The sequence below is a fragment of the Pseudorasbora parva genome, chromosome 2 (assembly GCF_024679245.1).
Source record: "Pseudorasbora parva isolate DD20220531a chromosome 2, ASM2467924v1, whole genome shotgun sequence".
Lineage (NCBI taxonomy): Eukaryota > Metazoa > Chordata > Actinopteri > Cypriniformes > Gobionidae > Pseudorasbora > Pseudorasbora parva.
In genome coordinates this window covers 49737048-49749302 of record NC_090173.1, presented here as the reverse complement: position 1 = coordinate 49749302, position 12255 = coordinate 49737048, and the positions used below count along the sequence as shown (strand labels likewise).

The 12255-nt window shown below is 37.8% G+C and overlaps 1 long non-coding RNA gene across 1 annotated transcript; it reads right to left on the bottom strand.

Moving 5' to 3' along the window:
• Positions 1-6954: 6954 nt before the first annotated feature.
• LOC137046173 (uncharacterized) lies at positions 6955-7846 on the bottom strand. The gene is made up of 3 exons (XR_010898905.1): positions 7633-7846; positions 7213-7350; positions 6955-6967 (listed from the first exon to the last, which is right to left on the bottom strand). It is a non-coding gene; the product is annotated as an uncharacterized lncRNA (long non-coding RNA).
• Positions 7847-12255: the final 4409 nt, after the last annotated feature.

Below are 12255 nucleotides of genomic sequence, written 5' to 3'. Positions count from 1 at the left end.
ATACAATGAAAATTTTTTGAGATTCGACAACCTTTATTAAAAGATTTTAAAAAGATTTTGTAACCATATTGGGTAATTTATGTGTGTTATTTCTGATGACGCAGTGAAACATGCCAAATTGTGCTATCTTCATGATTTATCACATTTTTTATGTGGTTCAGATACAAAAATATTTTGAGTTTCTATTTATTAAACTAATTTCCTTCATTGTATCAACTCAAATTTTTAATTTCAATAAACTCAAAATTTTAAGGCAACCAGGTTACTTACTTTTTTAAGTTAAACCAACAAAAACCACCACACATTTTTTACAGTGTACTTGAACTCGGAACACACACACACACGCGCGAGAAGCCAAAACTAAAGCAAGTATTCTTATTTCTTAAATCCAAACTGCTGTTAGAAGGGTCGTGCTATTTCCCGTTGGGACAAGCTAACTTCGTGAGCTCTCTCTGTGTAACTGAAGTGAAGCTGTCTCTCTCTCTCTCTCTCTCTCTCTCTCTCTCTCTCTCTCTCTCTCTCCCTCTTTATCTCTCTCATTTTAGTCTATTCATTATTTTTGTTTATGTACCATATTCTTTCGTTTACTATCTATATTTATACTCTCTTTATGCATATTTAGTATGTACTTTCTGTGTGAATTGTAGTGTTATTTTTAGTCTGTGTTTATTAAACTTCCAAAAGACATTTAATGAGTGGAATCCGTTATTCTTCTACATACACAAAGTCAATGAAACTTACGATCTAACGTTACCTAACTGCTTATGGTACTATTTTAGTAAAGTAAACTGTACGACCATTTGAAATATTGATTTTGTCCTGATCAGTAAAGTTAATGTTTCTTATGCGCTCGTAAAGCAGTAATCCCTTATTGAGAATTGATTTGAAAGTCTATAACTAATTTGCAGGACAAACTTAGTAAGATAATTTCAAGCAATTCCGTAAAGGGTTACTTGTATTGAATTAAACATTTTTCCTAATCGGAAAATTTTAATACGTAATGAACGACTAGCAAATTATATTCATAAATTCATGAATATTGAATATTAAATCCCTTTTGAGTTAATTATTCCCCGAGACATTAAACTCAACACATAGTCACATTTTTGTTACAAATGCATAAGAAAAAGAATGCAATGCATCAAAATAAAAATAGAAACAGTTGTAAAGAGAATTAAAAATAATTAAATGATGATAACCAAAGAAAAGGACAAAGGTAAACTAAAACAGTTTTTAAAAGAATTTAAAAAATGATGAATAGATAAGGTGCAATCAGTCGGACGTACAGTGGCACGGAGCTCATTCAGTAAATGCAGAGCTAAACAGATCTGTTTTGAGTCTGGATTTGAATGTGGCTACTGTTGGAGCACATCTGATCTGTTCAGGAAGCTGGTTCCAACTACGGCTGGCATAATAGCTAAAAGCAGACTCTCCTTGCTTTGAGTGAACTCTTGGTATTTCTAACTGACTTGATTCTCCTGCTGATCTGAGTGATCTGTTTGGTTTGTATTTAATCAGCATATCTGCAATGTACTGAGGTCCTAGGTCATTGAGTGATTTATAAACAAGTAATAGTACTTTAAAAGCGATCCTAGATGTAACTGGAAGCCAGTGTAAAGACCTGAGGACTGGTGTGATATGGTCATATTTTCTGGTTCTGCTCAGAATCCTGGCAGCAGCGTTCTGTATGAGCTGCAGCTGTCTAATGGTCTTTTTGGGTGAGAAGGCCATTACAATAGTCCACCCTACTGGTGATGAAAGCATGAACCAGTTTCTCTAAGTCTTGCCTGGAGACAAAACATCTAATTCTTGCAATATTTTTCAGATGATAGTATGCTGATTTAGTTATTGCTTTGACATGACTACTGAAACTCAGGTCTGACTCCAAAATCACTCCAAGATTCCTGACTTGACTTTTTGTTATCTTTTTCGTTCACCTTGAGAATTTAATCTTTGTTTCCAAATGTAGTGATTTCAGTTTTGTCTTTGTTTAACTGAAGATACTTTTGGCACATCCAGTTGTTAACTTCATCAATGCATTTGCACAGGGAGTCAATGGGGCTGTAGTCATTAGGTGATAGTGCTAAGTAGATCTGGGTATTGTCAGCATAGCTGTGGTAAGCAATTTTGTTCTTTTTCATTATTTGGCTCAGTGGCAGCATATACAGGTTAAATAGGAGTGGTGCCAGAATTGACCCTTGTGGGACGCCACATGCCATGGATGTCCACTCAGACTTATGGTCACCTATACTCACATAATAACCTCTCCCTTCTAAGTATGACCGGAACCATTTGAGGACCTTCCCAGAAAGCCCGACCCAGTTTTCCAGCCTGTCAAGAAGTATGTTGTGGTCAACAGTGTCGAATGCAGCACTGAGGTCCAGTTGTACCAGAATTGATGTTTTACCTGTATCAGTATTTAAGCGAATATCATTTATAATCTTTATGAGCGCTGTCTCTGTGCTGTGATGCGGTCGGAAACCAGATTGAAAATTGTCAAAGTGTCCGTTTGAGTTTAAGAATTTGTTCAGCTGATTGAAAACAACTTTTTCAATGAGTTTGCCTATGAAGGGGAGATTTGAGATTGGTCTGTAGTTGCTCAATATGGAGTTATCCAGATTTCTCTTTTTCAGAAGAGGCTTAACTATTGCAGTTTTAAGGGCGGTTGGAAAAGTGTCCCATAGAGAAGTGAGGAGTTTACCACTTCTTAGAGATCTGCTTCTAAACAGTTAAACACACCTTTGAAAAAAGAAGTTGGGAGTGTTTCAGTGGCGCAGGTTGATGTGTTAAGGTGCTGTACTGTGTCTTCTAAAATGTTACCGTCAATTGTTTCGAAATCTGACATAGTAACTTTCTGAGGTTTTGGTTTGATCTGACTGACCCCAAAGAAACTCAAGGATGTGCTGATTGCCTTTCTGCTATTTTTTATTTCCTCTGAAAAGAAGGAAGCAAACTCGCTGCATTTGCTGTCTGAGAGCATTTCTCTGGGAATGTGACTCAGGGGGTTTGTTAGTCTGTCTACAGTAGCAAAAAGAGTGCGCGTGTTGTTAATGTTTCTGTTTATAATATTTGAGATGAAGGTCTGTCTAGCTTTGACTAGTTCCACATTGAAAGCATGAAGGCTGTCTATATAGACGTTATAATGGATTACAAGTTTTGTCTTCCGCCACTTGCGTTCAGATTTTCTGCATTGTCTTTTCGTTATTTGAACTGCTGTTGAGTTTCTCCATGGTGCCTTTTGTTTGCCACTCTTTTTCCTGACTTTCAGAGGAGCAATATCATCAATTACACTCTTAACTTTTGAGTTAGAGAGTCAAGGAGAAAATCAACAGAGTCTGCAGATATGCTTGGTGTTAAAGCCTTCATGAACAGCACATTAGTGTTCTCATTTAAGCATCTCTTTTTTTACAGAGACAGATCTAGCTTCAATGGGAGGAGAGATTGATATATCAAAGAAAATACAGAAATGATCAGACAGTGCCACATCCTTAATAACAATCGATGAAATGTTTAGACCATTACTGATAAGTAAATCTAGAGTGTGTCCACGATTGTGTGTGGGTCCATTTACAGGCTGTGTCAAATCAAAAGTGTTAAGAACAGTCATGAGCTCTTTTGTTGTACTGGATTCAGCATTGTCTATGTGAATGTTAAAATTATGCAGCCCCATGCTGTGTATTCTGACACCTCAGAACCAGCATTAACTTCTTGAGCAATTTGAGATATTGCCCCCACATGCCAGCCTTTGCTACCCACATGCATCAATGAGCCTTGGCCAACCATGACCTGTCGCTGGTTCACCACTGTTCTTGGACTGTTTTGGAACACTTACGATAGATGCTGACCACTGCAGACGGGGAACACCCCACAATATGCTTTGACCCAGTCATCTAGCATCACATTTGGCCCTTGTCAAACTTGCTCAAATCCTTACACTTGTCCATCTTTCCTGCTTCTAACATATCAACTTTGAGAACAAAATGTTCACTTGCTGCCGAATATATGCCACCCATTAACAGGTGCCGTGATGTAGAGATAATCAGTGTTATTCAATTCACTTTTCATAATGTTATTCCTGATCGGTGTATATGGTTTAAGTTTACCCCAAAATTCAACACTGGCACAAACTGATATCTGCAAATTCACGTTTCACTGTCTGGAGTGCAGTTGTGTCTTGCAGCGAACCATTTGCTTCTCTTTTCTGTAGCTTTCGGCAGTCTGTAATAATATACCTCCGATTTCTTTTCAGATCTATTTGTACAGTCGATCTCAAAGCTCTTTCCCGATTTTTTTTGTTTGTTTGTTGTTGTTTTTTTACACATTCACATTGGGTGCAACTGTAAGAATGGATTTCACCTGAGAACAAACTCAAGGGATCAAAGCTGCAATAAGACTTCACTCACTGAATACAAGAGAAAACAAGACTCCACCTGGTCCAATCCCATTTCCTCACCCCTGCCGAGATAGGACCCTCTCGCCGACTGTCTCAGGGCTACACAAACATGCAAATCTCGCAGATACTGCTTTGTATGGTCAAAATAAATACTTTTGGTGTGATTGGTAAACAGGTTTCATTCTCACATCAGTGGAATAGGTTACATTCCCGCACTAGTAAAACAGGTCGTAAAAGAAGGACAACCGGGTTTGTTTTTCTGGTGTGGGGAGATGCTCATAAAGATCTTTTGATAAACATTTGCTGTCAGGCCCCAAGGATAGGTGGGACCATTTGGGCACGAGAAAAGAACCAAAAGCTGCATAAATATTTGGGTGCTAAATGTTTATTGTTCTAGTATTTAAGGAGAAGGGGCAAACCACTCAGGGAAGCATCTGTATCCAGAACTTCCCACACTGTTGCGGTAAGTCTCTATTGCAAGGTAAATGATGACTCTTTGAAACTATGTTTAACTATTTTATAATTGAGTTACATTTTATGATGATCAGTTGTGTATAATTGTCTTTTAATTTCTTTATTTTGATGTTTTTGCCTGGCTAAAATAAACATTAACTTTGATTTACCTTGGATTATTCTAAGGCCGCTTCTTTTAGTATGGATCAATCGGAGTCCTTTATTACCACAGATTTGGTGCCAGGATAGATCAAAGTGCAGGACTCAATGACTGGAGCATGGAGCACAGCATTAGGGATAATCTGATTTCTGACTATCACTGTATTAGCAAGTTGCAGTTCCTGTGATTATTATTCCCATTACGCTTTAAGATGAGTGAGCAGGCGCAACCTCTTAAAGGTAAAATATTCACTCTGCCATCCTCTGACTAATATCAGAAATGGCCAGTCTGGGACCGTGAGCAAATGTACATCGCGAACATTATGTCTCTGAGCGATATCGGGTCGTTGATGAACGAAGAAAGTGAGAAGTAGAGATACTCAGAGAAATTAAAGATCTAAATTAAATCACAACTAATCATACGATCAGCCGTACATTTATCAACGTAACAAACTCAATGAAACTACACACAATTAGAGTCAGATTAAATTCAACATGGAGTCAGATTTAAAACTGGATCTTCACATTTTAATAAATTGCAGTTCTTTAAAGAAACACCTGAAAAAGACATACACGCAAGAAGTCCTTCGACCAGCTGTTGGATTCCTACGTTAGGCCAAAAAGATGGAGTTTACACTTCCCAATTCGTATTTGTGCATCCTCGTTTCCTTACCTAGATTCCTTGCGCCTTAGCTCTACCCCTTCAGGATGCGAGGAATTGAATCAGGTGAAATTATCTATCTTTGCTCCCTTTAACATCCCTTCAAAGTGTCATCAATAATTGATGATTCTGCACTGCTGGATTTAGTCAGGATTCTTTTCTATTTTTGCAATCAATTTTTATTGAGTTACAGAATATTAATGTACAAAACTAGTATAAAAAAAAAAATCTAATTTTGAACACTTTTGTACTCTGTTTTGACCACTGAGAGCAGGGTCTAAATGAAGCTCCAGATAATAAAACTTTTGATTTGACTTAAGGATGGGTCACTTGAACTACCCCATGAATGAGTCATTGATGCTCATCATAGGATTATTAATCTTTCAGATAAGAGAAAGACACATTATGAGACAGTTCATGGCTAATCCCAGCATTATAAGGGAGGCCAGAATATAAATGCATCCATGAGTACACAGCTCTGCGGGGGTTAAGAAAAGGCCTCTGTAGTGCACAAAAAAAACAAAAAAACAAAAAAACACCCGATTTAAACCTTGCAAGGAGATCTAGCTTCTCCTTAGTCAACTTAAGTGCATAAATAGCACCGCTTGCAGTGTAATGCTTACACCTTGTCAGTTACACTTTTCCATAAGCTGAACACAGAAGGCAGTCTGGCAGAAGCTAGAGAGTACACGTTATAACATGGTAAATATAGTTAGACAAACAGCTTTAGCAGGCCTTTAATTTTTGCCAAACCATGGAAATAAAGAACCAATTGTTACCAAACTCCTAAAAATGGATAATAAAAAAGAAAGCACACATTTCACCAAACATAACATTTATTTGGCATTAAGGGATAAGGCTCTTGGTTTTATTTGGTGCAGGCTTTGGCAGGTTGGCTACAGGTGTCAGCAATTTAGCTGCAGGCTTCCCTGGAGACTTTGGTTGGGCTGCAAGTAACAGCAGTTTAGCTTTACGCGGCGGCAGTCGGGCTGCGGGCACGGTTTTGGGCACAAGGGGCTGGGCTGCGGGCACAGATTTGGGCATAAGGGGCCGGGCTGTGGGCACAGGAGGCTGGGCTGCAGGCACAGATTTGGCCACAGGGGGCTGGGCTGTGGGCACAGGGGGCTGGGCTGAGGGCTCGGATTCAGGCACAGGGGGCTGGGATGAGGGCAACAATGGTTCGGCTTCAGGCAAAGTTGGTTCAGCTGCAGGCAATGATGGTTCGGCTGCTGGCAAAGTTGGTTCAGCTGCTGGCAAAGTTGGTTCAGCTGCTGGCAAAGTTGGTTCAGCTGCAGGCTTCACTGAAGGGACACAAACAGCCGGTTTAGTCTGTTTTTTCAGCAGCATTCAGTCTCGTACAGCACAAAATGATCAAATCATGAATAGTACGTGTAACTTACAGAGTGATTAGTGTTTTAGTATTAATCTTCCTCATCTCCTAGTTTTGTAAAGCTATTGAGTGCTTGACAGTGCTATGACCTGCTCGTGTTATTGACAACAAAAAAAGACTCACTAATCACCACACAACCAATTCTAATACAAATACCTGTATATGGAGCCATACACTGACGTCCACATCCATTGCTGCAGCATTTCTCATTGTTAGGACAGTCATGGTCAGAAACACACAACTCAGCACACGTTCCAGCTCCAGATTTTGTGCTGGGACACTCTCCTGGCTTTGCTGTTTAAAAGACACATGACAGAAAACAACTATGCTGAAAGTCATTCACTAGCATCAATGAATAGTTTTTACTGGAATATTCAGGCTTTCCATTTCATGGTTTCAGTTCAATGTGTTTCTTGCAGTTTCCTTGCAATTTGATATTTACTATGAATTACTAAATGAAACCTGTATCCATGTTTCCTTTGAGGTTAATGCACGGTTTGCACGGTTAATATTCTTATTTTGTAAGGCACTTATTTATGCATTTCCTCAGGCTGTGTAAATAAGATAAATTCTCACCTACAACACCAGCGTCTATTGTGCTCAAATAGACAGATAGACACAATAAAACAGCACTCAACGAGCACAACACACGGGCTGTCATCCTCTCAACTTGCGCTGGTCACAATGAACTCTGCTGGAACCCACAAGGCTCTCAAAACAACACTAAACACGAGCTGCTTTACCCTGCAGCATAAACCACTGTTTGCAGGTTCTTTGAAACTGCCTTTTTAAAGATCCAATGTCTGAGTAACTCCAACCCTGATGAAACGCAGCTGCCTGTAGTTTTAGCCTAATCTTGAAGACCTTGATTAGCTTGTTCAGGTGTGTTTGATAAGCCCTGGAGGAGCGGATTTAGCACTTGTGTTCAAGACTTATTTGGTTTATAATAAACTATAATAAGGAGGAGACATTTGAGCGTTTCTACACTGTAAAAAATTTTGGTTGGTTTAACTTAAAAAAGTAAGTAACCTGGTTGCCTTAAAATTGTGAGTTTATTGAAATTAAAACTTTGAGTTAATACAATGAAGGAAATTTGTTTAATAAATAGAAACTCAAAATATTATTGTATCTGAACCACATAAAAAAATTGATAAATCATGAAAATAGCACAATTTGGCATGTTTCACTGCATCATCAGAAATAAAACACACACAATTACCCAATATGCTTACAAAATCTTTTAATAATATTTTAATAAAGGTTGTCGAATCTCAAAAAATTTTCTTTGTATTAACTCAAAATTTTAATTTCAGTGAACTCAAAATTTTAAGGCAACCAGGTAACTTTTTTTCGAAATATTTTTTTACAGTGATGCGTTACTATCAACGCCTAAATTAATCTGCAGTGGTCAGGTAGTACAGTGCGGTCACGTGGTCAAGTCGGAGCTCTCAGAAAAATGGGCACCCAATAAAACGAAATAATCTCAAAGTGGTGAAAAATTATCACTTGTGCTGTTTACTGTTTGCGACATTGAACATCATTTTTTTGTTTGTGTTAAGTCAATACAATGAAAATTTTTTGAGATTCGACAACCTTTATTAAAAGATTTTAAAAAGATTCTGTAACCATATTGGGTAATTTATGTGTGTTATTTCTGATGACGCAGTGAAACATGCCAAATTGTGCTATCTTCATGATTTATCACATTTTTTATGTGGTTCAGATACAAAAATATTTTGAGTTTCTATTTATTAAACTAATTTCCTTCATTGTATCAACTCAAATTTTTAATTTCAATAAACTCAAAATTTTAAGGCAACCAGGTTACTTACTTTTTTAAGTTAAACCAACAAAAACCACCACACATTTTTTACAGTGTACTTGAACTCGGAACACACACACACACACGCGAGAAGCCAAAACTAAAGCAAGTATTCTTATTTCTTAAATCCAAACTGCTGTTAGAAGGGTCGTGCTATTTCCCGTTGGGACAAGCTAACTTCGTGAGCTCTCTCTGTGTAACTGAAGTGAAGCTGTCTCTCTCTCTCTCTCTCTCTCTCTCTCTCTCTCTCTCTCTCTCTCTCCCTCTTTATCTCTCTCATTTTAGTCTATTCATTATTTTTGTTTATGTACCATATTCTTTCGTTTACTATCTATATTTATACTCTCTTTATGCATATTTAGTATGTACTTTCTGTGTGAATTGTAGTGTTATTTTTAGTCTGTGTTTATTAAACTTCCAAAAGACATTTAATGAGTGGAATCCGTTATTCTTCTACATACACAAAGTCAATGAAACTTACGATCTAACGTTACCTAACTGCTTATGGTACTATTTTAGTAAAGTAAACTGTACGACCATTTGAAATATTGATTTTGTCCTGATCAGTAAAGTTAATGTTTCTTATGCGCTCGTAAAGCAGTAATCCCTTATTGAGAATTGATTTGAAAGTCTATAACTAATTTGCAGGACAAACTTAGTAAGATAATTTCAAGCAATTCCGTAAAGGGTTACTTGTATTGAATTAAACATTTTTCCTAATCGGAAAATTTTAATACGTAATGAACGACTAGCAAATTATATTCATAAATTCATGAATATTGAATATTAAATCCCTTTTGAGTTAATTATTCCCCGAGACATTAAACTCAACACATAGTCACATTTTTGTTACAAATGCATAAGAAAAAGAATGCAATGCATCAAAATAAAAATAGACACAGTTGTAAAGAGAATTAAAAATAATTAAATGATGATAACCAAAGAAAAGGACAAAGGTAAACTAAAACAGTTTTAAAAAGAATTTAAAAAATGATGAATAGATAAGGTGCAATCAGTCGGACGTACAGTGGCACGGAGCTCATTCAGTAAATGCAGAGCTAAACAGATGTGTTTTGAGTCTGGATTTGAATGTGGCTACTGTTGGAGCACATCTGATCTGTTCAGGAAGCTGGTTCCAACTACGGCTGGCATAATAGCTAAAAGCAGACTCTCCTTGCTTTGAGTGAACTCTTGGTATTTCTAACTGACTTGATTCTCCTGCTGATCTGAGTGATCTGTTTGGTTTTTATTTAATCAGCATATCTGCAATGTACTGAGGTCCTAGGTCATTGAGTGATTTATAAACAAGTAATAGTACTTTAAAAGCGATCCTAGATGTAACTGGAAGCCAGTGTAAAGACCTGAGGACTGGTGTGATATGGTCATATTTTCTGGTTCTGCTCAGAATCCTGGCAGCAGCGTTCTGTATGAGCTGCAGCTGTCTAATGGTCTTTTTAGGAAGGCCGGTGAGAAGGCCATTACAATAGTCCACCCTACTGGTGATGAAAGCATGAACCAGTTTCTCTAAGTCTTGCCTGGAGACAAAACATCTAATTCTTGCAATATTTTTCAGATGATAGTATGCTGATTTAGTTATTGCTTTGACATGACTACTGAAACTCAGGTCTGATTTCAAAATTCCTGACTTGACTTTTTGTTATCTTTTTCGTTCACCTTGAGAATTTAATCTTTGTTTCCAAATGTAGTGATTTCAGTTTTGTCTTTGTTTAACTGAAGATACTTTTGGCACATCCAGTTGTTAACTTCATCAATGCATTTGCACAGGGAGTCAATGGGGCTGTAGTCATTAGGTGATAGTGCTAAGTAGATCTGGGTATCGTCAGCATAGCTGTGGTAAGCAATTTTGTTCTTTTTCATTATTTGGCTCAGTGGCAGCATATACAGGTTAAATAGGAGTGGTGCCAGAATTGACCCTTGTGGGACCCACATGCCATGGATGTCCACTCAGACTTATGGTCACCTATACTCACATAATAACCTCTCCCTTCTAAGTATGACCGGAACCATTTGAGGACCTTCCCAGAAAGCCCGACCCAGTTTTCCAGCCTGTCAAGAAGTATGTTGTGGTCAACAGTGTCGAATGCAGCACTGAGGTCCAGTTGTACCAGAATTGATGTTTTACCTGTATCAGTATTTAAGCGAATATCATTTATAATCTTTATGAGCACTGTCTCTGTGCTGTGATGCGGTCGGAAACCAGATTGAAAATTGTCAAAGTGTCCGTTTGAGTTTAAGAATTTGTTCAGCTGATTGAAAACAACTTTTTCAATGAGTTTGCCTATGAAGGGGAGATTTGAGATTGGTCTGTAGTTGCTCAATATGGAGTTATCCAGATTTCTCTTTTTCAGAAGAGGCTTAACTATTGCAGTTTTAAGGGCGGTTGGAAAAGTGTCCCATAGAGAAGTGAGGAGTTTACCACTTCTTAGAGATCTGCTTCTAAACAGTTAAACACACCTTTGAAAAAAGAAGTTGGGAGTGTTTCAGTGGCGCAGGTTGATGTGTTAAGGTGCTGTACTGTGTCTTCTAAAATGTTACCGTCAATTGTTTCGAAATCTGACATAGTAACTTTCTGAGGTTTTGGTTTGATCTGACTGACCCCAAAGAAACTCAAGGATGTGCTGATTGCCTTTCTGCTATTTTTTTATTTCCTCTGAAAAGAAGGAAGCAAACTCGCTGCATTTGCTGTCTGAGAGCATTTCTCTGGGAATGTGACTCGGGGGGTTTGTTAGTCTGTCTACAGTAGCAAAAAGAGTGCGCGTGTTGTTAATGTTTCTGTTTATAATATTTGAGATGAAGGTCTGTCTAGCTTTGACTAGTTCCACATTGAAAGCATGAAGGCTGTCTATATAGACGTTATAATGGATTACAAGTTTTGTCTTCCGCCACTTGCGTTCAGATTTTCTGCATTGTCTTTTCGTTATTTGAACTGCTGTTGAGTTTCTCCATGGCGCCTTTTGTTTGCCACTCTTTTTCCTGACTTTCAGAGGAGCAATATCATCAATTACACTCTTAACTTTTGAGTTAGAGAGTCAAGGAGAAAATCAACAGAGTCTGCAGATATGCTTGGTGTTAAAGCCTTCATGAACAGCACATTAGTGTTCTCATTTAAGCATCTCTTTTTTTACAGAGACAGATCTAGCTTCAATGGGAGGAGAGATTGATGTATCAAAGAAAATACAGAAATGATCAGACAGTGCCACATCCTTAATAACAATCGATGAAATGTTTAGACCATTACTGATAAGTAAATCTAGAGTGTGTCCACGATTGTGTGTGGGTCCATTTACAGGCTGTGTCAAATCAAAAGTGTTAAGAACAGTCATGAGCTCTTTTGTTGTACTGGATTCAGCATTGTC